The 25,399-nt window shown below is 38.1% G+C and overlaps 2 pseudogenes; both read left to right on the plus strand.

Moving 5' to 3' along the window:
- Positions 1–6,716: 6,716 nt before the first annotated feature.
- LOC147634230 (jasmonate-induced oxygenase 4-like) lies at positions 6,717–8,351 on the plus strand (annotated as a pseudogene).
- Positions 8,352–24,759: 16,408 nt separating this feature from the next.
- Positions 24,760–25,086, plus strand: LOC147634231 (protein SRG1 pseudogene; annotated as a pseudogene).
- Positions 25,087–25,399: the final 313 nt, after the last annotated feature.

Below are 25,399 nucleotides of genomic sequence, written 5' to 3' on the forward strand. Positions count from 1 at the left end.
GAAGTCTCCCTAAGGTTTGTACATAATAAAACCTTTGCCCAAATATAATTGCTAATGGGTCTTGTTACATAAAATATGTTTATGCACATTTGCACATATAATAATCTTGTGCACATTTACACATTCCATTAAGCTGAATCCTACACAAATTAAATTAAGCATATTTTTGTATGATTATTAATTCATAAAAATTATGATAAAATATATACCTATAATAGTGTGTGTGTGTGTGTGTGTATATATATATATATATATCCATTGTCAATTGTAGGTCGATGGCCATGAATGCACGAATATGGAGTGGCACAGGTTTTTAAAATTAAAGGTAAATGTTTAGGAGGACTCTATGTCTCTTACATGCTAGCCTTTAGTGGTTTTACCTCGAAACTAAAATTCAAGCTTTTAATAGCTTTAAAAATCTTTCTAAAAAGCTTAGATAAAACCTAGGAAAAACTTATTACTATAAGCTTCAAAAATCCACAATTTAAATTTGTATAACACCAAAGATTTTCATAGACCCAAAGAGAAAGGAAAAGAAAAGTCTTGTAAAATGACCATTGTAGGGTTAGGCAAGTAGTCTAGTGAAGCCTACATTAAACTATCCAATTTATCACTCTCGCAAAAGAAAACATTTATAAACTTATCCTCAAGATCCCTCAACTCACCTCATCCCTAATTTAATTATACTGACTACTCATATGTTTTATTCTTTCTTCATCTTAACAATTTTTCTGTGCCCTCACTATGTTTAATAGTAAAGCATAGCATATAAATAGGGCTAGTTTAAAATTATGCTTTTTGTTCAATTGTTAATTTTTTTTTCTTGATTGAATGTTTAAGAGACACTTACCTAAAAATTTAGATAAAATACATTTACTTACAAGCTTCTTTGTCTTGTAAAGTTCAACTATTTTGGGCTTAAAATCAATATCGGTAAAATGGCTGGACAACCCTCGACCGACCACTTTTATTGGTCCTCAGAGAGACTTCTGGACCACATATCTATCTTCTAGTATAGAAACTCACCAACCATGAACCTCCCCCATGGCCCTTCTGTGAGGGATGGACTTCTATCACTCTATGGGTGCGAGGAATCGTTAGGGACTCAACAACAAAAGTCATGGATTTGGACATCACCGTAGTTACCCACAATACCTTTCTTGATGCCTTACCTAAGCTGTACATTCTATACTTTTTTGACATGGTTTCTAAAATTTGTATCCACGTACCCAACTATTTGGCAGCATTCTCCATACTAGCTATTACAAACCTCATGAATACTTTTCCCCTACATCTTTTTAGATTGTTTGAGTAGGACTCCTGGAATCCTTAGTCCTAGACAAAGGATGTAATTAAATTTATTTTGTCTTGAAATTGTATTCCTTTCTTTCGTCTTTTTTTCAATCTAGATTGTTAAAATTGCTATTAGTTTTTCATTGTATTTAAATCATAATAGTGCATAACCTTAAGACTCTCTCACTAAAACCAAAATTAATTACACAACATCGCACCAACTACACTCAACAAGTCCTCATGACAATTTGTTTTTTTGACTATAGCATTATGACTTGATCATCATCTCACGATCCTCATACATCTTTGGAGCTCATGCGACTCATGACACAATGCACCCATTTAGCATATATATTTGAATGAAATCATGCTATTTTTCAATAGCTACTATGGATATTCGACAACCGGCAACAAGATGAATGGTCAAAGATCTAGACGCATGATGATGAAGAATGTTTTGTTTTCATAGCCATTGGAAACACCATAGTTTTTACTCCAAACATACGCTTTTGTCATCTTCTAAAGCGGATTGACATCATACGTGGATATTCTATAGAAGATGATTCATCTCGATAAAGAGATGAAGAGTTTATTAATCGACTCCATTACCTTAGAACCAGATTAACCCCTGAGAAAATGATAATAGCTGACCATACCTAAATCATTAGAAGAATGTAAATATTGTTCGACTTCTTGTATTCATTTCTCTTGTTATTTTATAACTTTTTTTTGAAGTTGGTCTCTCTTTATCTTTATCACCTTAGCAAATTGTTTCTCCATTTTCCATAATTTTAATCTTCATAGAAAAATATGCTTGTAGTATTTGTGTCCTTTTTAATAATGTATCTTAGCAGAACTAGTCGACACCTACATTATAACCTAGTAAATAATTCTTCCAATATTTCTATGTAAGTTTTTTCTTTCTGACAGTGATTCAAACACCTTCCAAGTAAGTTTCTCATTTCTATCCTTACAATAATGATCACGCTTAAATATTTATGCATAGAATTTCAAACCATATTACTATAAGTTTTATTTTTTATAAATTCATAATTTAATATAACCCTAGTTACATTTGGAAGAATAATTATATTTCGATCCATTTGCATTGCTTTCTCATTTTTTTCAATATAGAACATCATGGCAATCGAATATATGTAAGGTACGATCCTCTTACACCTAACTCAACCTTATGATGGCTAAATTCATATTTATTATTCAAGTTTATTTTAACTTCAAACGAAAATTAAGCTTTCATCATCTAGACTTGTTTAGTTAATCAAGATTGTTAGAATTGTTACTAGTCATTCATATTTAATTTTTGCTTAAGCTCTTGAGAAATCAAATTTATCCGCTCTTCATTTATAATTTCACATGCTTTCAAACAGCTTTTCAACTCAAGGTTAGTATTTCCTATCCATAATCAATTTATCTGTTATAATGTTAAGCTTCTCGTGAATTTTGTTTAAAAACTCGGAGCTCTTTGAGTATCAAAATTATTTTGATAGATAATTTCAATGACACCAATGATGGAGGTATGTATATATATTCACTTCCTTTTATACAAAATTTTCATAAGTATTTCTATAATATTTTTCCAACCTAAAAACCTAATCAATAAACCATAGATTCAACATTAAGATTAGTTCAAGTTCATTAAATTAAATTAAATTTTTAGATAGAGAAAATTTATGTCAGAATTTAAGTCTCAGAGGGAGCTTGCCATTCCGCCTAAAACTTCTATTCTGAAGGAAGTGATGTATGGAATTAATTTGGTGGTATGGGACATTAGATTGGTTTCATATACTTACTCTAGACACATTTATGTATTCTATCGTTTACCATCCTATGTGTGTATGTGCAACGTGCCTATGTGGTATGTGACACTCAGACTCGTCTTACATACATTCATTTGATTGGTTCATTGCATATGCATTATGTGTAGATCTAGTCTTCCATGCCAGTCATCATGAAGCCATCCTCTCATGCATTTATGCAACTGTATATCGGAGATGCCCGTATATGGCATGCTTGTGGGCCTCCACTGTTTCTTTCAATTGGTTTGTATATGGAGGGGTGATTCTCGGGCTACTTACGCCTAGCAAACATGTGTGTGGTTGTTATTTAAATACTTGTGGGTTGTCTATATCTCAAGATGAAGTTGGGATTAATTGATGTGTTCAATTAATTGTTTAACTAATGTGGACAGTGTCTGAGTATAGCCAATGAAAAGTGAAAGTGTATCGATTGAGGTGTCCCACTGCACGAGATGTGTGAGGGTATCAATTGAGGTGTCACACTATATGAGAGTACCAATTGAGGTGTCGTATGGCTAGTGGATTGAGCGGTGGTGTGAAGATGATGATCATTTTTGTTTTGTGAATTATGTATTAGACTTTTTATGCATGTTATTTTTTATTTGATAATCAGTGAGATGATCACCAATTTAGGTATCGCACGAGTTTTCTTGTTGGTATCCCATGTCCATAAGAACCTCTGAGCCATGCCTTTGTGCCTCTGAGCTATGTTCAGACCTCTGAGTTTACCTTTCAAGTTATGACATCAATACCTATAGCATAATCTTATTCTCTCGATAATTTTCTTACACAACCGAGGATAGTTGCTTCCCCAAATGGGAGGACTGTTTACAGGTATATATTTTATCATATTTTTGATAAATTAATAATCATCCAAAAATATACTTAATTTAATTTGTGCAGGATTCAGCTTAATGGAATGTGCAAATGTGCATAAGATTATTATATGTGCAAATGTGCACAAAGTTATTTTATGTAACAAGGCCCATTAGCAATTATATTTGGGTAAAGGTTTTTATATGTATAACCTTAGGGAGACTTCATATGGTTAATAATATGTAAAGCAATACCCAAAATTGGGGAAAAGAAAGCCCAATTTGTACGCACATCTATTCTTAGCTCCTTGGGCTATTTTTATGAATAAAATTCTCTAAATACTCAAGTCGTGGAAGTGGAGCTACACATTTGAGGGGGAAGATTGCATGCAATCTTTTCTTCTGTGTGGTATTCACTATCCTTTACTCCTTTTACTCTTGATGTTGATGTTATTTTATTTCTCTTGCCTTGTGTTATGCTATGTTATCTGGTTTTTTAAATTAATTCAAGTCTTTGTTTTAATTATGATATAATTTATGAGTTTTTTTAAATTAATTTCTTCAAGAATTACAAAAGGGTCTCGTGACATTTCATGGGGAGACAATGTTCTTTTGTTTGGGAAGATGAAAGATGGGACATCATATGTAGATTACTTAAGTGTAAATTGGAGGATGTTATATGGTTGAGGATTTTGGTGGCTTTAAAATCTAATGTATCTAAGAGAAGGGTTGTAAGTGATTGGACCCTAGAGAGATTCATCTAGAACTTAAAGAAATGGGAGGGGGTTAGGGTTCCCTTTCATGAAAGGGTGACCATTTGTAAAGTTGTTTTTAATGCCTACATCATGTTCCTATGCCTAGTGCTTAACTTTGGCAAAACTCAAGAAAAGTATGAGGCCTGTAAAATAAGGGACTTTCTATGGAGAAATAGGTGTAGTAGAGCAGGAGAGTGGTAGCTTTGCTTACGTGGCACAAAGTGAGTATGCCAAAGAGTGAAGGAGGCATTGGTATCCTATATCTACCATTAGGTAAAATTTGGACTCTCATTTTTGTCCCTTAAGGATTTTCACACCTTCTCTCTCTAGAAAAATGGGCCCATGGTGAATTTTTTGCAAATCAAATGAATAGTTGGCGTTTATTGCACATTTGGAATCTATTCATCGAGACCTTTCCAATGATATATATCATGATGGAAAATTTTGATTATTCAAGAAGTCCCCAAATTGGTGATCATGTTACATGCCACATCATCACATTGTCTAGACTTTTGTGGCTTTTATTATGAACCCCCTGGGAACTAAACCAGTTCGGAAGATCTAGTCAAGTGGAGAGGTCCTGGAGAAGCAATCTCCTAAGGGTTGCAATTCTAAAGCCGTGATGATTGCCTGTATGCAGCTAAGATATCACTTTTAATGGGGACAATGGTCTTTTGTTTGGGAAGATGAAAGGTGGGACCTCATGTGCAAATTACCTAATTGTGAATTGGAGGATCTTTATATGGTTGATGATTCCGCTGGCTTTAAAATCTAATGTATCTATTGGCATTTGTTCTAAGTGTAGGTCATCACTTGTGTTTTGGGAATGCCCAACAATTAGGGGTACTTGGTCCAAAATGTCTAAATGGATAGAGAAGAGCTTGGGTATGCAAACATGTTGGGGGGACTAGATCTTGGGTAAATGGTCAGTTAGTAATGAATATATTGGTCTAGTTTTTAATATCATCAGAGCTTGCATCTTGATGGAAATCTGGTCTAGCAAGAATGCAATTGTATTTAGGAAGGCAGTATGTACAGGCTTGCAAGAGTCAGACTTGATGCATAAGTGTGTTACATGTGCTCGTCGGTGTGTAATGTGAATAAAATAAGATGTTCTGAGCTGGATATGGTGATTCTTCAGAACCTGCAAATGAATATGATCTGAATTTTGCCTCAGAGTTTGGTGAGCTTCAAACATACTAGGAATAAACCCCTAACTTTGGTCTGTATGGTGCAGGTGAGATTTTGGGAAGGGAAGAAAAGGCCTCCCAGGTTTGGACCAAAAACTCTAAGGTGGTACCGTAAAGAAAAACAAGTTGATCGTACATTTGTCGCCCTCGTAGAAAACCAGGTGCGAACCAGACCCACTATTAAAGTTTGGTCCAAGAAAGGGGGAATGCTGGAAAAACAGCCCCCTAGAGGATGGCCAGAATACTTTTGGAGCATCAAGAAGAGAGATGGGAATTTTTGTGTAAAATTCTGAATGAAGTTGAGAAGGAGTAGTAAATATGGACACTGTAGCCCTGATTTGGTTGTATTTGCAGTTTTTGAACAGTTTCAGTTAATATATATAACTATTATTGATCTTAAAAAAGGGAAAAAACTAAGAGAAGGATTGTAAGATAACTTTTTGTAAAGGGCTGTCTTTATTAATATTAATATATATAATTACTTGTTCCCAAGAAAAAGAAAGAAAGAAACTAGTATTTAATAAAATTATTTACAAACAACTAGGTCAAATTAAGGAGACGTCTTGGCATTGGCCTGTCTTCTAGTCATTCAAGAATCCACACATCAATGTTGGTTGTCCTTTTTTCAACAACAAAAAAGTTTCAACCGCAATCAAAATAAGCTAGGAGCGTATTTTTTCAATGTCGCCGGCCACCTCGCCTTCTCCGATGGGCGCCGCATGCTTCACTGCTCCCTGCTGGTTTTACACAATCAGCAATCTATATAAATGCATTAGATCTCCTCTGAATTTCGCAAGCCTTCTCTGCTTGAGCGTCGATTAGCACTTAATTACGTCGTTAATTACCATGACCACCATCTTCTCCAGCCAACGTCTAGCTGTGCCGGAGAGTGCACAGAAGATGACGGATCACGAGAAACGCCATCTTGTGCAGAAATTATCCCAGATGGCCGTGCCGGAGGTGCCCCAGGAGTTCTTGGTCCCCCATGAGCAGCGGCCTCATCCCGCCCAAAGAAACACGAGCCTCCTTCCCTTCGTGGATATGGCCGGCCTTCATGGAGACTCGGAAGCGGACACCCTGAAAGAGATCGCCAAAGCCTGCGAGGAGTGGGGCTTCTTCCAAGTAGGTTAATTACATTAACGTGCCTGCGCTAGCTAGCTTTTAAGATTAGATAATAATGAAGAGGAGATAAAAGCGTATAGCTGATGTGGTCTGTACTGTTTGCTGCTGTGCTGCAGGTGGTTAACCATGGCATACCCGCGAGCGTTATTGAAGGGACCAGACAGGCAGCCAGGCAGTTCTTTGAGCTCCCCATGGACGACAAGGAAGGTTACTCTGTGAAGGATCAGAGCACTGAAGGCTTGCTCGGATATGGCCACACTAACTTCTTCCAAGGAGCCGCAAATGACTGGATGGACTCCCTCTTTGGCTACCTGGCTCCCCCTCATTGAAGAAACTCGACATGTGGCCTTCCCAACCCGAAGGATTAAGGTCCATCGTGTTCCATGCCCTAGCCCCCCTTTCTCTCTCTCTCTCTCTCACACACACTCTCACACACACACACAGTCTCTCTCTCAGAGACAGTACACACATACACCCCCCCTCCCCTACACACACACAGACACACACACTTTTTTTTCCATAACACCACTTTGTGATGTGACCACTCTAGGGGCATGGTGGATTCCTACGGCACCGAGCTACAGAACCTTTTCAAAAGTTTGCTCGCCGTATTGTCCAAAAGCCTTGGTATGAAGGATGACCATCTAGAGAAGGCTTTTCAACATTACAACTTGTTCTTCCGAGAAAACTACTACCCTCCTTGCCCTCAACCTGACCTTGTTCTTGGGACACATGGACACAAGGACCATGGATGCATGACGGTTCTACTACAAGACACAGATATGGATGGACTTCAAGTGTGCAAGGATGGCCAATGGTTCTCAGTGGATCCCATACCCAACGCATTAGTCATCAATATTGGTGATCAATTACAGGTAAAGTCCTCCAGCCCTAAGTTAACCAGTTTGTAAGAGCCACAACATTAACACACATAAAACTACCAAACTTGTGCCATATTGTTGTCTTTAAAAAAAAGGTTTTATAAATATTTAGTGATACCCAAAGATCATGCCTAATAGATGTAGCTAGTAGGGGGTCCTCATCCTACAAGGTGAATTCCTTGCTACACTCTAGTGAACAACTTTTGCCATGCTTCTCTTTTCTAAAAGATGAATTCCTTTTACTACTAGGCTACAACTAGTAGTGAACACCTTGTGCCATGCTTCTCTTTTGTAAAACTGTAAATTTAGGATATCATCTTGATATATATATTGACTCTTTTTTATTTTCTGATTATAGATGCTAACCAATGGCAAGTACAAAAGCGCATTACACCGTGGAGCGGTGAGCAATAATCAAACTATAATGACCCTTGTTGCACACTTGGATCCTTCAGAGAAGGTTGTAACAACACACTAACTGGCACATTATAGTCAAATATCACATTTAGCTAGAGATTGAGACACTTTAATTTGAAGCATAATGTCCTTAGACATATATCGCATGGATCACCCCTAAAGAAGGTGGTAGCAACCAAACGTGTACATTAGACGTATAATCAAATATCATATATAGATAGAGACTTGAGACACTTTAATATGTTCTTAGACATATATATCACACTTCATGCTTAATGATATTGATATTTTATGTGCATGTCACTAATAGCATGACTAGCTTTTCTACTTAAGGAGAAAAGCTCGTAAAAGAGAATTAATGGTAATAGTGGCCATAATTTGATTAACTATGTCATAAATGTATGATCTTGTATGAATGGATTTGATGGATTAAGGATATGTACGTGCTTTCATCTTGCACTCTTTATTACGAATATATACAAATAGGGACTCTTGTACCTCACGAGATTGAATACTTTTTCCTCTCTTCTTTGAAACCAAAATCGATTTCGATTTGTGCCCCCTCAAACCAAAAAATCAATTTAGGATACAATAGGCATGGGATATTGTGCCTACTACTACTAGTACGATCATGACAATTTTTTCACAAAAAACATGAAGCATAGATAACATGTTTCAACTTTCCATAACTATATATTTTTTTCACAAGACATTGTCAATTGTTCTAGTTTGCTTTTTTCATTCTCTAAATCTACTTTGTTTCACCTATATGTAGATGTGAGAAATACATAAATAATTGTTTGGTCTCCACCACAGTGACATACACCATTTAGGATCATCTAATGCTTAGGACATTACTTCCTTCTTCTAGAGTCGATTTTTGTAGAACGAATGCTCGAATAGATTTTGTAGAAGGAACACTCTAGTAGTTTTACCTAAACAATATAAATGAAAATATAAAAATTAATATTTGAAGATCTATTAAGCTAGTTTTACTGATCGAATATTAAGAGTCAACATTTTCATGATGGTTCTTTGTTCCTTTTAGTAGGTGCACATGTAAAGCCCACCTATTCCTCACTCAATTGGACCCCTTATATCTAGTCTACCATTTCTATTATTATAATGTTAGTATGATCCTTGAAGGGAAAGCACCTATCTTTATGCTTTTCAAGATGATAATTTAAGTTTAGGCATCTTTTGAAAGTGAGTGAATACAATAGTAGCACCCCCCTCCTCTCTCTCTCTCTCTCTCTCTCTCTCTCTCTCTCTCTCTCTCTCTCTCTCTTAATATCACAATAATTTCATATTGGGTGGATTTATATATTAGAAATTAGCACTAGTCTTGTAGAAAAAAACCACTTTTGTGGCTTTAAGAAAGTTTTGTTTAAAAAAATATTTTCTTTTTGTTTCAAAGAAATTTATATTAGGAAAATAATATCAACACAAGATATTCATTGAGAAATCATAATAAGTGCCAAAAGAAAATTTAAACATATTCTTCCATACTCATGATTTAGGTAAATAAATTAGATATTTTTTCAACACCTACAACTGTACGATTAAAAACTATTCTATATGTGCATAGGATATTGGCATGTCCATTATATCACTTAATAAAGAAACACTTTTTTATATATTTTATGTTATTTTTAGCAATTTTAAAATAAGAGAGTACTAGATATATAATTTTCTTTCCCCAAAAACTTCCACCATGGGTAGAGGCATTCTAACGAATTATTCTTAAATAGTGTCATGAAATTTTACGTTGGTTGACATTTTCATTTCTTCAAAATTGCAAAACTTGTCTTTTATGTTGATAAGCACATGAGCTCTCTCTCTCTCTCTCTCTCTCTCTCTCTCTCTCTCTCTCTCTCTCTCTCTCTCTTTATCATAAAAACTTTATATTGTGTGAATTTATGTAAAAAACACTAACCCCCTTTTGTTAGAAAGAAAGCCACCTTGTGGCTTTAAGCAACGCTTGAAAAAAATATATTTTCTAGTATATTTATTTTGAAGAAATTTGTAATATAGAAGATATTCATTGAGAGAGAATATCTAGTGCCTAAAAAGTTTTGATGAAAACATAGTCTTTTTTTATGGTCATGATTTAGGCACCTTTTGTTAAAAAAATCTACCTTGTTTTTTTTACATTGAAAAAGCCTTTTTATTTTTAGGTGGTCCTAAACTACTTTTTATTGGTTTTGAACTATTTTAAAGTGGTCCTCAAATACTATTTAGTGGTCCTGAACTTCTTATGAGTGGTCTAACAGTATTGTTAAGTGGTTAAAAGTACTATCAAGTGATGCAAAAGTACTATTAAGTGGTACATGAGTACTTTAAGCTTTAAAAACATCATGTGCATTAATAGAGACCTTGTTATAGGACCACTTGGAAGTACTCTAGGATCACTTTCAATTACTTATAAGTTTTTTTAATATTAAAAACACTTTAGGACCACCTAAAAGTGCTTTAGAGCTCTTAAAAGTACTTCATGGACTTTGCGAACGATTTTGTAAACTTGTATAAGTACTTATACATGGTCCTAAAGTAATTTACATAGGCCCTAAAATACTTTTAGTAGTTGTAAAGAACTTTTAGGTGGTCCTATAGAGCTTTCAATGGCAAAAAAGAACGTATTTTAAAGTGATACTGAAAGGCTTCCAAGCACAAAAGAACTTGTTAGTACCACTTGGAAAGTTTCAATAACACAAAATAACTTGTATTTTAAATAGATATTGATTACTTCAAGTTTCAATGGCACAAAAGAAAACAGATATTGATTACTTCAAGTTTCAATGGCATAAAAGAACTTGTAAGTATTTTAAATAGATATTGAGTACTTCCAAGTGGTACTAACAAGTTCTTTTGTGCTTGGAAGCCTTTCAATATCACTTTAAAATACTTGCACCAAGTGCTTTTGTGCCATTGAAAATTATGTAGGACCATCTAAAAGTTCATTACATCTATTAAAGATATTTTAGGGCCAGCGTAAAGTAATTTAGGACCATGATGTATAATTACTTTAGGACCATTTGGAAGTGTTTCACTATCACTTTAAAATACTTACAAGTTATTTTGTAATATTGAAAGTTCTATAGGACCACCTAAAAGTGCTTCAAATCTGTTAAAAATGTTTTAGGGCCACTATAAAGTACTTTAACTCTACTTTATACAAGTCTGAGAGTGTCTTAAGGTGCTCTAGGAGTGTTTTACATTTGACTTTGATAAAAGTAGGGTACAAACCTAAGGTTCATCGTAAATGTATAGGATGCTTTACAATAGCACATCTCCCTATCGACTTGCTACACACATCTCTTTTGTTGGGAGAGACTCGTGTCTCTAATCTCCAAAATTCAAAAAAAAAATCTTTAACTTTATGTGTCATGATGCTACTTTGAGGTTTCTATCTTTGGCATGTTTGTAGGGGAAAGACTTTATCCTCTTCTATTTATAGGCAAGGATTAGGCAGCAGCAAGGATTCTCTTGTGGATAACTAGAACCTTTGGTGCCTTTGGTAAGATGATAGATTTTCTATTGCCAATATGTCCATTGAAATCATAAACATTAAGTTCTATCATTAGAGATGACCTCTTCAAGAAAAGCTCATCTTTTGATCAGGGCACTTTGACTACACTTTGACTAGTGTCAAAGTGTTACGAATGTTGGCCAGCACAACTCTTTCGCAACCAATTTCTTCAAGTTGAGCTTTCTTGCAATTGGGATGGAGGAGGAATTCTTCAAATATTTTCTTGTGGTGGCTTTGTCGAGGCCTTTCATCTTCTTCGTACCAAGAGTTAGCTACAACTCTACAAATCTTCTTTCTTTCCTTCTCGTCATCAAGATGGACCTATTCACTTTAGCTCTTTACTTCTCCTTGGCTTTTTATCAAATCTCCCTTTGCTTTGCAACCCAATAATGTTTTATTTTCTCAATGCCTTCCTGACCAAGAATAAACCTACCTCCATTTTCTTGCACCTCTACATTGTGTAAAAATTCATCTTATCCCATTGCATGCCCATCAATATTCATCCTGAAATGAGGTGAAAATATTGTATTAGAATATTCTAGCCCTAACCAACCATACTCTACAAGTTTCTTTGACCTTAAAAGATTATTCTAAAATAGGTATTCAGGTTCAATGGGTGTGGCAGTGTGTTTTAGAGAGAGAGGTAGGGAGAGAGGTAGGGAGAGAGAGAGAGAGAGAGGTAGGGAGAGAGGTAGGGAGAGAGAGAGAGAGAGAGAGAGAGAGAGAGAGAGAGAGAGAGAGAGAGAGATTGAATGTAGTACATCTCCTTGTAGCCATCTAGCTATCTTAGGAGGAAAGACCATAGGGAGAGAACTGGAGGGAGATACACTTTGTGTGTGTGTGTGTGTAGCATAAAGATAGAAAGAGCTCATGAATGTAGCACAACTCTTGTGAGCCACAGGGACATAGATGAAGAAGCTGAGCACAAGAGAAATAAGAGTCTGCCATGCTAGAATAATTCGTCTTGTGAGATCATGAAGATTTGGGAAGAGAAGACTACAAATAGATAGATTTTATGTGTAGCATGTTCTCTTATCCTCTCCATAGATCTGTTAAGACAAGCGTATGAGGAGAAAGAAAGAGAGAGCTCTATTGTATTAAGATAATCATATGAGAAGAGAGAGAGAGAGAAAAAGAGAGAGATAGCATGACACATGCATGATCATGCTCCAAAATTTCCTAACACACATGAGCATGCTCCCATGACTGCGTGAACTTTCCATGATAGCATGAATTCTAAATATTCTTTTCATGGTAACTATTCAACTTAAATTCTGAGTATTTATTTTTACAATTCTTAATATTCTTTCTTACTAGTTTGTTATTACCTTTAACCTCTCCTTGTTAGCACTTAACAAAGGAATGTCAATGACACCACTTTTTGAACCACCTAACTCTTGCTTTGACCCTATATGGCTTGAAGCATGCACCTAGAGTATGGTCAAATAAGATATGAGAGTATCTTGTTACTATGGATTCTAGATATCTATAGATTTTTCACTTCACTGACAAGGGCATTATGCTAGTAGTCATATATGTTAATAACTTGATTGTCACAAGGGACATTGATGTTTACATTTATGAGGTGAATATGCTCCTCAAGAAGAATTTTGGAGTAAAATATTCAGGTCAGCCATGATTCTTCCATACTTTCTAGGTGGCATAGAGGTGATTAGATCATGTGATGCGATTCGACTTTTACAAAGGCAGTATGCTTTAGACATATGTTATCAAAGGTTTAAATAATAGGTTGTAATATAATAATCTTAGTGCCATTAGAGCAAAGAGCAGAAAATTTTGCTACATATATAGGTAATCTTTTGGAGGACCCTACATTGTGCATGCACATTGTAAGGAGCTTGATTTCCATGACTATCAATAGGCCAGATTTGAGCTATGCTATTAGATTAGTGAGTCAGTATATGTAGGCATCGAAGAAGCTGTACTTATGTGTGACTAGGAGGAAAAGGTACACAAAGTCCATAGTACAAGGTGTGAGAGAGAGTTAGCAAGGTGTGAGAGAGATGGGAAAGATGTGAAAGACTATTGGAAATATTTGAGAGAGAGAGAGAGAGAGAGAGAGAGAGAGAGAGAGAGAGAGAGAGAGAGAGAGAGAGAGAGAGGCAAGAGCCTTTTGGGGTGTTTTGTTTTTTTTGAGAGAAAGAGGCATGAGACTTTTGGGTTTTTTGAGTTCCAAACAAAAACAACTCACAAAACATATCCTGTTTCTTAATTCTTTGTCATCATTATTGTCAACAACTATGGATGCCCTTATGTCAATGGTTAAAATGATGCCATAAGTTATGAAATAAATGGATAAAAATTAACAAATTTGACTCATAGCTCATGCTCCTACTTAAAAGAGACCCACATTTTCATATCCCCATAACATTCCTCTTCATCTCTCTAAGAAACACCCTTGATCTCTCTTGATCCCCCCCTAACATTTTCTTAATATCTCCTCCTTTTGTCAATGGAGCATGTAAACAATTTTATGTCTTCAAGGAAGAACCTGCCTCTCATAGTGGGATCATTTTAATAGAATATATATTGATGTATGGACTAAATGTGAGTTTAACATGTGTCCGATGAGGCCATACAATTGTTTTTTAAAATGAATGTGAGCCACAAGGTATGTAATATTATTCACATATAGAGGATAACAATGATAACATTAGAAGAATTGGTGGTTGATGATATGGAGCCACACATGCAAGAGGATAAGGGGACACATGTATAAGAATATTTTGTGGGTGAGCTAATTGAAGCAATGTTTAAAGTAATAGAGAGGATTGTCAAGGCACAATGTCCAAAGAATTACATCTTCAAACTCTTGGATCAGTTTCTTAGAATTATTCAAGTAATCTCTATTTCCTCTTTCTCTTTCTTAATCTCATCCTCTTCAAAAATAAACTAGCTAACAACACATCATGCATCATAATTATGCAAGGTTGTTGAGATGTATGATATTAAACTCCATGCTTGAGTCACGAGATGATGGAAAGAATATTCTAAGTTCCAATAGCATGGATTACATGTGTATACATGTATGATCCAATGATTATTTCCTCTTCCATGTGGGGATGCTGGTGAATGCTCGCTAACATGTCCAAAATGTGTGTAAAATCTGGTGCTCATAGCAATATGACAAGATTTCCAAGGTGGAACCATTATTCTAAGGCATTTTCTTATCATTCCAAGAATCCAACACATGTTCAAGTGCATGTCGCTAATGACTTAGTATGCTAAAAAACTCGATCCATTGATGGCATCTTATACAAACCTAGTTGCACATGGAGACACATTAAGGATACATGGCCTAAGTTTAAAGAAGAGCCTCATATGCCTAGATTTGGCAATGGATGGTGTTAACTGTTATGTGGACTGCACACTGCAAGACCGCACACCGTAAGACCGCACACCGCAAGTACGGACTTGCAAGACCGCACACCGCAAGACTGCACAGTGCAAGACCGCACACCACAAGTACGGACTGCAAGTGTAATGCCACACTACGTACCTTAAATGAATAGTCATTATGGGATCTCAGGTGGTGTAAATGGAAGGTCGTGTGCCTGTATAAATCTCGTGACCATGTAGCTGTTTTAAAGGCTATATGCATGTGTATTCAAGGGCAATCAATGAGTCATCAATCATCCTTTCATGCGATAATTTAGCAGTCTGTGTTAATGAAGCATTAATCATGTCACACTGTGTATAATCGGTTATGTATTCATTTATCAGTATAAGTTACCTTTTCAATTAATGATGTATGCTAAGAGGGTAATCATTCTCGTATTACTGTACTAGTGCTTAAGTACATAATACACTTGGCAACCATGATGTTCTCTTGATGATGTGGTTGCATGCGCATGCGTTCTCAGGGACCTCCTTATTTGGTGGTTCCTACTATGGGCGACCGCAGCGTCGTCGTTCGAAGGATGATGGTGATAATGTGGCGAATGATTCTCCTTCTTTTTCTTCACAGTTTTTCAGGGTGGGATGCAACTCCAGAGTCAATCACTGGGAACGCAGCTGTTCCTTCCCCCCTCCCCATGTTCCATGGGCAGAGAGGCGATCGCTAACTTCACCGATCTCACCTACTGCAGTAGTTTGGCAGTTGTTCTTGGGACCAACATAGCCACTAGTGGTAGTTCCCACCAACCGTATGGACAAATTAAGTATGCAAAGTTTTGCGAGAAATCTTGTGAGGATCCGAATGCTCACATCCGGCAGTTTGAGAAGATATACAATCTTAATGTGCCACCCCCACTGGATCAATTACGTATGGAATTCGTGTTTGAGTCCACTCTGAGTGGGAAGGCTTCCCGATGGTTGCCAAAATACCCCGTGGATCATTTTCAGACTTTTGATGTGGTGAGGACGGCGTTCTTGTGGTGCTTTCACGTAGAAAAGACTGTCACTCAAAATTTGGAAAAGCTGCATATGCTTAAGCAGGGCAAGCGCATAGTGGAGGATTATGCGGCTCGGTTTTGGGTCATGTTGCAGTGGGTTCCTCAAAACCAACATCCAACACACAGGAGGTGCTCAATGACTATTTTCTCAAAGTCTTGTCTAAGGATCTCCATACAGCCTTAGCGATTGTGAATAAGGTTGCCACAACGCTATGGTGGCAGATGTGATTGCATGGGCGATCTTGGCTGGAGAATCCTAGGAGGATGAAGACATGCCCCATAGGCAAAAATCCAAAAAGCAGTCAGGGAAAAGCTCATCTCATGGAAAGAATCACAATAGCTCTAAAGATTCGGATGAGGAGAGCCCAGATGAAGATTTTTCTGATAATAATAGCAAATATTCGGATGCCGAACCAGTGAAAGTGTCCAGGAAGACCCACAAGGGTGGGAAGGTCAGCACGACGGTGTGTGGGGAGTCCTCGGCTGCTAAGTCATTTGAAAGAGGTCTGGTGCTTGACGTGCTGCAATACAGGTCATCCTGCTATGGAGTGTGCACTAAATGAGAAATGGTGTGCCATTTGTACTTCTAATTCTCATAATACTAGTGATTGCTTTTATAATGGGAGGGGCCAATGGTCTAGAGGCCCCATTCAATGGAAGGATAAAGTAGAAAAAGATCTTGTAGTGGCATTTGCTAAAAGAGCGGGAGGTTTGGATAATGCTTATGGCTACTCCAGTGGAGGCCGCGGTCGAGGAGGTGGCCATGGTCGTGGTCGAGGGTGGCGGAGGTGGCGATTAACCACGCATCTGTTTGTTCTACATAGAGGAAGGGCATTGGCGATCGGAGTGCCCAAAGGCGCAGGAGTATGACTGTTGTAGAGGAAGGCAGAGAGACAAGAAAAGGCAACAGGGAGGCAACCAAGTGTGTCTATGGTTCAAATTGAGTCCCTTGCTAAGGAGGGAGATCCAGAAGTTTGCGTGGTCACTCACTCTAGAAAGAAGAGTCGACCTCAAATTAAAGCAAAAGAATAGGCTAGCATTGATTGGCCAGCACAGGAAGAAGTGTGGCATCAAGTTACAAATTGGGTAAAGGAGCAAGTACCTAAAAATGAAGTTGAGAAAACCCCAAATGTGGTTCATTTTCGAAAAAATGTCATAGTGATTGCGGATTATTCCACGTCGTCCAAAAGCAATCCGTAGGTGCCGGAAGGATCTACACTGCCTCAGAGCAGCACAACGGCAACAATCAGAAGGAAATGACTAGGATGAACTCTTGCAAGCACCACTTCAGATTAAGTTGGGACAATTGCTAAAGCTAGTTCTAAATTTTCACTAGTCGCTGTTGGCAATAGCTGATCTGGGTATGGTGTCCCCCACAATGGCTCTGGTTAACCTCAGGAAGAACTAGTCCCTGACATTCCAGTGACAGACACATGCATTTTGGAGATTTCGGTGGTTCATCATGGGACTCACATTGATCAAGTTCTGATTGATGGTGGTGCAGGTGTCAATATTGCGATGCAGTTGGCTTGTGAGAAGATGGGATGGTTGGAATGGGAACCATCCCCATTTTTGGTGCGGATGGCTGACCAACGCGCCGAGTTCATCCTCTTAGCATTTTGAAGGGAATAGTGATTGAACTTGCAGGAATTCCGTTTGTGATGTCTTTTGTGGTTCTTAATATGAAAGATTCCAACCAGGAATACAATCTTTTGTTGGGTTGTCCATGGTTGTGGCAAGCCAAGGTGCAGCACAATTGGGAACACAATGAGATGATAGTTCAGCGAGGTAAAAAAAACTGAAGTTCTCATTATGGGAGCGCCGTTAGCAGAGCTGAGCAATGCAGTCTGGCCAATGATTATTGCAGAAACAGTAAACATGGCTGAAGGCTTGGATGAAGATGAAGAGGAGCAATTTTTGTGGGCTAATGCAGATTTGATCCCACTCTCTGTGTGGTGGATGTAGCATGCATTTCTGCGGAATATGCCACAGTGCGGATGATCACACATGGTCACGTCGTCGATATGTGCGTCGAAATAGGCGTCGAAATATGTGTGGAAATAAGCGTCGAAAATTTATTTTTTTAAAAGTTGAATTTATATATAATATTTGTTAGTTCCCACCTTGGGATGTGTTTTAGCCTTCTCTTTCTACCTCTTTGCAAGCATATGTGTCTATGCGAGAGAGATAGAGAGAGAGATCAGAGAGAAAGAGAGATAAATAGAGAGAGAGAGAGGGGGCAAGGGAGAGAGGAAGGTAGAACTTCCATCATGCTCTTTGAAGGAGAACAAATTCTAGCTCCTCCTCCTCATCACTAAGGTGCAATTAAGAAAGTGCCCTATTTTACAATGAAGTTAAAGTTCATCATCAACTTGCTCGTCCTCAGCAAGATCCATGGCTGCAAATAAATCTATTTCTAGAAATACTCCATAATTGTTGTTAATTGGTGGAACAAATTGTCTTGTAGTAGTAGAAGGTAATCCATTCATGTCATCATCCTCTTCTAGCTCTAGCATGAGAGTTGTCGATGCATCATGATCATACTCAGCTTGAATCTCTTCTTCTTTTGGATTATTTCTAGTGTCTTTTTCTCATTCAAGATGTATTTGCTCAATGAGTATATTTTCATCCGATCCTAATCCACTGTGAGCCTCACCTACTTCCTCAACTATTATGTCTTCTTCCTGTTGTTAAATAGGTGCTAGTGGTGTATGCTCAACCATCACATGATTTGGGGGGAGTTCCTCAGTATCTACTAGTAAATAGTTGACTTCTATTTTCACCTCTTCAAATATTTGTTTTCCACGTGGATTTATTTGGATCACAAACAACCCTTTATGATCTGTCAAGTCTTCCACAAAGATGCAAGTTCTGAATGACATTGTCAAAAGAGCTTGCTCGATCTCTTGCCGCTCGGTTTGGGTCCTCGCTCGGTTTTTCCGTGCTCGGTTTTTGGTAATCCTCGGTCAGAGCTCATGACACTTGGAGTGAAAAGATGTAGGGGAGAGGATAGTTTAAGCTCTTGCAAGAACACACACACTCACAAAAACCCTCGAAGAGAACACACACGTTGAGAGGCTGAAAATTCTTCTTCTTGTTCACACAACAAAAGAGGTCTACAAAGAAGATAAGTTGAGAGGCTGAAAATTCTTCTTCTTGTTCACACAACAAAAGAGGTCTACAAAGAAGATAAGTTGACCAACACACATAATAGAGTATATACAAGCGGTCCATAATGTGAACATTCTAAGAGGAGTGGGTAGATGTGGTCTAGTCAATGTAATCCAGCTGTAGAATCTCTGTCAAAGATATGTCAGTGCCTTCTACCAAACTTGCCAGTGATATAAATGTCGAACGGTCATGCAGGTGCCTCGTGAGTGCTAGCTCACATTGAGCTTTACATCTCAGCACTCCCCCTCAAGATCAACTCCAGCTCATGAACTCCAAGCCTGTTGATGTTGCCTGCCAAGACTCTCTCTCTGATGAAGTGGTAATGCACCTCAATGTGTTTTGTCCACGCATGAAAAGCTGGATTCCTGGCCAACTATATATTGCTAAGATTGTCACCATATATGACAATCTTTCTCTCCACATGCAACCCCAAATAAGTAGTAGCTTGTGTAACCAAGATACCTCACACGTTGCCACTGTAGCTCCTCTCTACTCTGCCTCTGTACTTGACAAGGCAACTGTGGGCTGCTTCTTGCTGCTCCATGTCAGAGCAGCACTCCCCAATGAAAACATAAATCCACTGGTAAATCTCCTGTCACAGAAGAATCTACTTGCCCAATCTTTATCTGTGATAGCTCCAATGGTACACCTACTACATAAAATAATGCATAATCGACAGTGGATCTCAAATACCGAGTGTGTGTCGCACACTGTCAAGATGTGGTTTATGTGGAACCTACATAAATTAGCTCTCTAAGCCAACAGTGTAGCTCAAATCTAGCCAGCTGATCATGACATAGATCAAACTCCCCACACAGGCCAACATAATCCAGATTCTTTATAATGTTCAGAACATGAAGTACATCTGCAAGGTACTTCACCTTACCATCCGCAGCATAGACAACGGCACATCCCCAACATGGGCAATCGGATGAGCAAAGTCATCTCCAGTTTCAACAAAAGTCTTTCAAGACTCTTCATTTTCTTCAACCACTCACCATGACTTGTCATGTGGTTCGAAGCACCTAAATCAACATACTACACATCATCCTTACATGATGCTACATCATTTCCAGACACACCATTAAAACCACATGTTGCATAACAAACAACCTCTCATTATCCTCATTATTTCTACTAGAGGATGCATAGTTGTTTTGTTGCACTTTTCCATTTTGCATATCACTCTTCTTCTTATAGCAATCTATTTGCACATGCCCAGACTTACCACAATAAAAACAACCTCGTGTAGCATTATGCTACCTTTGCAAATTACCACGACCTCGTTGACTCCCCCTGTCTCTAAACTGGCCTCTTCCACCTATATGTTGTTGTGAATCCTGGTGTTGCTGCTGCTGACCATAATTTTGATTACCTATTTGGCCACCACCTTGGCCACATCCACGACCTCTACCTCATCCTCTACCTGCACTTATGTAGAAGTCCTGTTGCTTTGAACTGTTTCTATTTTGTGAAGACTGTTGATCTTCATCGAAGTTCTTCTCTTCAATGATCAGCATTGATACCGAATCTGTGAAGTTGGGAATGTTCTCCCGAGTCTAAATAGATGTCTTGAATGCCTTGTATTGTGGCCCGAGACCACACAAACACACTTTCACCTTATCATCATCAACAGAAACACCAATTGATGCAAGGGATTCCACAATGCCCTTGATCTGCAAAGCATAATCATTCATAGACATATTCTTCTTTTCCATAGTATGAAGCTCATTCTTCTATTGAATTTTTTGTGCCTTGGTGTTGGTTTCATACAGCTTCACCGAGATTTCCCATGCCTCCCTAGGTGACTTGGCATCCTGTAAATGCCCAATCATAGTGTCCTGTATACTGATAGAAAGATAATACATGACTTTCCTTGCTCCTTTATTCCAATCCTTGAACACTTCTATATCTATAGTAGTTGGATTAATATCCACTATCTTTGGTGCCTCTTCATGTTCACCTTCAATGTAGTCCTAGTAATCTTTTCCCATTATGAAATTTATCAATCTAAACCTCTAAGCATGGAAGTTGTTCTTGTTAAGCTTCTCTGCTATAATATGGTTTATTCCATCATTTGACATCTTTTCTGTAACACAAGTTTACCAACAACAACACTCTTGCTTGACCTGCACTGCTTGACTTGCACAAACTATTGTATTCTTGCAGCAGTACTATACTGCACCCAAACTGTCACAACCAGTGACCTTACTTTGAATACATATACACAATGGCAACTTTGAGACCTCTTTGCAACATACACACTGTCTGCACAATCAATTCCCCTTCCTATAGTTCCAAAAACAAAGTTCTGTAGAGAATCAAAACTTATCCGCAATGCTTGTGAACGTCTGTGAATTGAAAAATGAAGGTCCAAACTCGCCTGAAATGCTTTTTCGGTTGGGAAAAATTTATCCAAAGGACAAAAGGACAATATAGTTGCCTTGCAATGCTCTCCTCCCCGCAAAGAAAGCTCCTTAATTGGAATGCGTTTGTCGAGCTCCCGAAGAGCTCCCGAGACGACAAGGGTGTAGTAGCCAACACAAAGGGGAAAGAGTAGATGAAGCTCTTACCCTTGTACCTCTTCTTGTGCTTATCTTGCTTGCTGCTCAGTCCTTAGCATGAACCAGGCTCTAATACAATGAAAAGATGCAGGGGAGAAGAGAGCTTGAGCTCTTGCAAGCACACACACTCACAAAAACCCTAGAAGAGAACACACAAGTTGAGAGGCAAAAATTCTTCTTCTTCTTCACACAGCAAAAGAGGTCTACAAAGAAGATAAAAGTGTCTAACACACATAATAGAGTATATACAAGCGGTCCATAATGTGAACACACTAAGAGGAGTGGGTAGATGTGGACTAGTCGTCGGTGTAGTCCAGTTGTAGAATCTCTGAGGAAGATATGTCAGTGCCAGCTACCAAACTTGATAGTGATATAAATGTCGAACGATCATGCAGACGCCTCATGAGTGTGAGGTCACGTTGATCTTAACATCTCAACATGGAGTAAGTGAGACAATTGGTTGGGGGATAGTAGGTGTTGATTTGCATATGTGCATGTATATGGTTATGCAGGTGGATATGCAAGTTAGGAGCAAGAGCATATGAACATGTGACATGCAACAAATATATTTTTAAAAAATGAATAAGACCAGAGGGATTACCTCTTTGAGATCAGTTGTCAGAGTTTGTGCATCATAAAAACATAAAACCCAAATTAATCTGCTACATTTTAAAAGCACAAAATCAAAATAATACGGAGAGAATAGGTAGAGAAAAAGGGGCTTACCTCTGAGAGATTAGGGATAGATAGTAGAGATATACAACCTACAAAAAGAACACTATGGAAGTGTAAGAAAACATGAAAGCAAGAAAGATAGTGGTGTAGGAGAGTGCAGAGATGTAGGAGAGAGAGAGAGAGAGGACAACCAAAAGGTCATCGAGGGGAAGGGGGGTTTAAGATATGAAACTTGCAAAAAAAAAATCCAAAAAAAAAGAGTTTGGACATTAAATCTATAAGAAATCATGAAGGAACCAAGATGCTAGTGTAGGAGAGTGTAGGGATGTAGGAGAGTGATAGAGAGAGGACATGCAAATAGGGGGGGGGGGGTGGGAGATTAACTTACCATGCACAAAAGAAGAGAACCAAAAATGAGAAAAATAGAGTTCCTGTTCGGCTATGTAATTTTTTCCAGTGTCAGAATATAAGTTGGTATGATCGTCAATAAAAGCGTCCCTAAAAACGTTTATACAATCGTCGGTATATTAGTCAGAACGTGTGTCCAGAATATTATCGACACCCTTAAAAATGTTAGTTCCGATGAGTTTTACGACATACTTTCCAACAACAAAAGATATTATATTGTAAATATGTATACAAGCTTTGAAATTTCCTGCCTCTACACCTTTCCCATTAGAATTCAAACTTTGGCCGACTAGACTATGGCCTAATATATAAAGATCCATTCCTCCCTTCCCCAAAAACATAAATTCATAGTCATGGATGGTGTGAACACTACAAACGTGTCAAGACACCCGAATGTAGAGGGGAAATGCTTGTGCCGTTGCAATCGGTTCAAGTACCAAATCTCTTAATGACAAAGAATTTGCAATGACCATGTAAAGAAAAATGGTATATTTCTAGTTGAGCACCTAAATGAATTACTTGGTGTTGTGAATGTGTTTCCTCAAAATGAGCAATAGATTAATTACTTGGACCTTAAACCCGAAGATGAAGAGTGGACTAAGGACCAAAGGAAACATTAAAAAAATGAATTTTTGACACCTCTCAGAGTGGGGATTCCCCCTCATGAAGGAGGCACCTTTTTTTCCATCATTTCTTCCCAATTTTAAATCAATTAATGAGATATTTCATCGCTCCTCTCTCCTATTTCAAGTCTAGTTCCAAAAAGTAAGCTAAATTGACCCAAAAACGGTCAAAAATTGACCAAACTGATCTGGAAAATTCTAGAATCAGTTTGCTTGGTTTGAGGCTCACTTTTTCCTATAAATAGAAGCCTCCCCCTTTGTAAAAGCTTAATAGTGTTTATGCACTGTTACTCTACTCCTACCCAGAGCCAATTACATTGAATTCTTTTTATTTTAAAAGTGTTATTCCTATTAAATTGATTTTATGTATAAATAGATGCATAAAAGGATTTTCTCTTATATATACCCGCTACGTGTAGGTGATTTCATTCATTTTAAGCCTTGATATGTTCACATGTTTTCCAAATGCCATTTTCGAGTGGAGCAGATCGATAAGAAGAGAACAACATTCGATTGTGGTGTTAGCTAGATTTTAAGATTAGATAATAATGAAGAGGAGATAAAAGCGTATAGCTAATGTAGTCTGTATTGTTTGCTGCTGTGCTGCAGGTGGTTAACCATGGCATACCCACGAGCGTTATTAAAGGGACCAGACAGGCAGCCAGGCAGTTCTTTGAGCTCCCCATGGGGACGACAAGGAAGGTTACTCTGTGAAGGATGAGAGCACTGAAGGCTTGCTCGGATATGGCCACACTAACTTCTTCCAAGGAGCCGCAAATGACTGGATGGACTCCCTCTTTGGCTACCTGGCTCCCCCCTCATTGAAGAAACTCGACATGTGGCCTTCCCAACCCGAAGGATTAAGGTCCATCGTGCTCCATGCCCTAGCCCCCCTTTCTCTCTCTCTCTCTCTCTCTCTCTCTCTCTCTCTCTCTCTCACACACACACACACACACACAGTCTCTCTCTCAGAGACAGTACACACATACACCCCCCTCCCCTACACACACATACACACACACACTTTTTTTTCCATTATAACACATGGCCCAACACCACTTTGTGATGTGACCACTCTAGGGGCATGGTGGATTCCTACGGCACCGAGCTACAGAACCTTTTCAAAAGTTTGCTCGCCGCATTGTCCAAAAGCCTTGGTATGAAGGATGACCATCTAGAGAAGGCTTTTCAACATTACAACTTGTTCTTCCGAGAAAACTACTACCCTCCTTGCCCTCAACCTGACCTTGTTCTTGGGACACATGGACACAAGGACCATGGATGCATGACGGTTCTACTACAAGACACAGATATGGATGGACTTCGAGTGTGCAAGGATGGCCAATGGTTCTCAGTGGATCCCATACCCAACGCATTAGTCATCAATATTGGTGATCAATTTTACAGGTAAAGTCCTCCAGCCCTAAGTTAACCAGTTTGTAAGAGCCACATCATTAACACACTTAAAACCACCAAACTTGTGCCATATTGTTGTGTTTAGAAAAAAGGTTTTATAAATATTTAGTGATACCCAAAGATCATGTCTAATAGATGTAGCTAGTAGGGGGTCCTCATCCTACAAGGTAAATTCCTTGCTACACTCTAGTGAACAACTTTTGCCATGCTTCTCTTTTCTAAAAGATGAATTCCTTTTACTACTAGGCTACACACTAGTGAACACCTTGTGCCATGCTTCTCTTTTGTAAAACTGTAAATTTAGGATA

This window comes from Cibotium barometz, chromosome 11, assembly GCF_041138505.1.
Source record: "Cibotium barometz isolate CiBa-2024 chromosome 11, ASM4113850v1, whole genome shotgun sequence".
NCBI classification, from domain to species: Eukaryota; Viridiplantae; Streptophyta; class Polypodiopsida; order Cyatheales; family Cibotiaceae; genus Cibotium; species Cibotium barometz.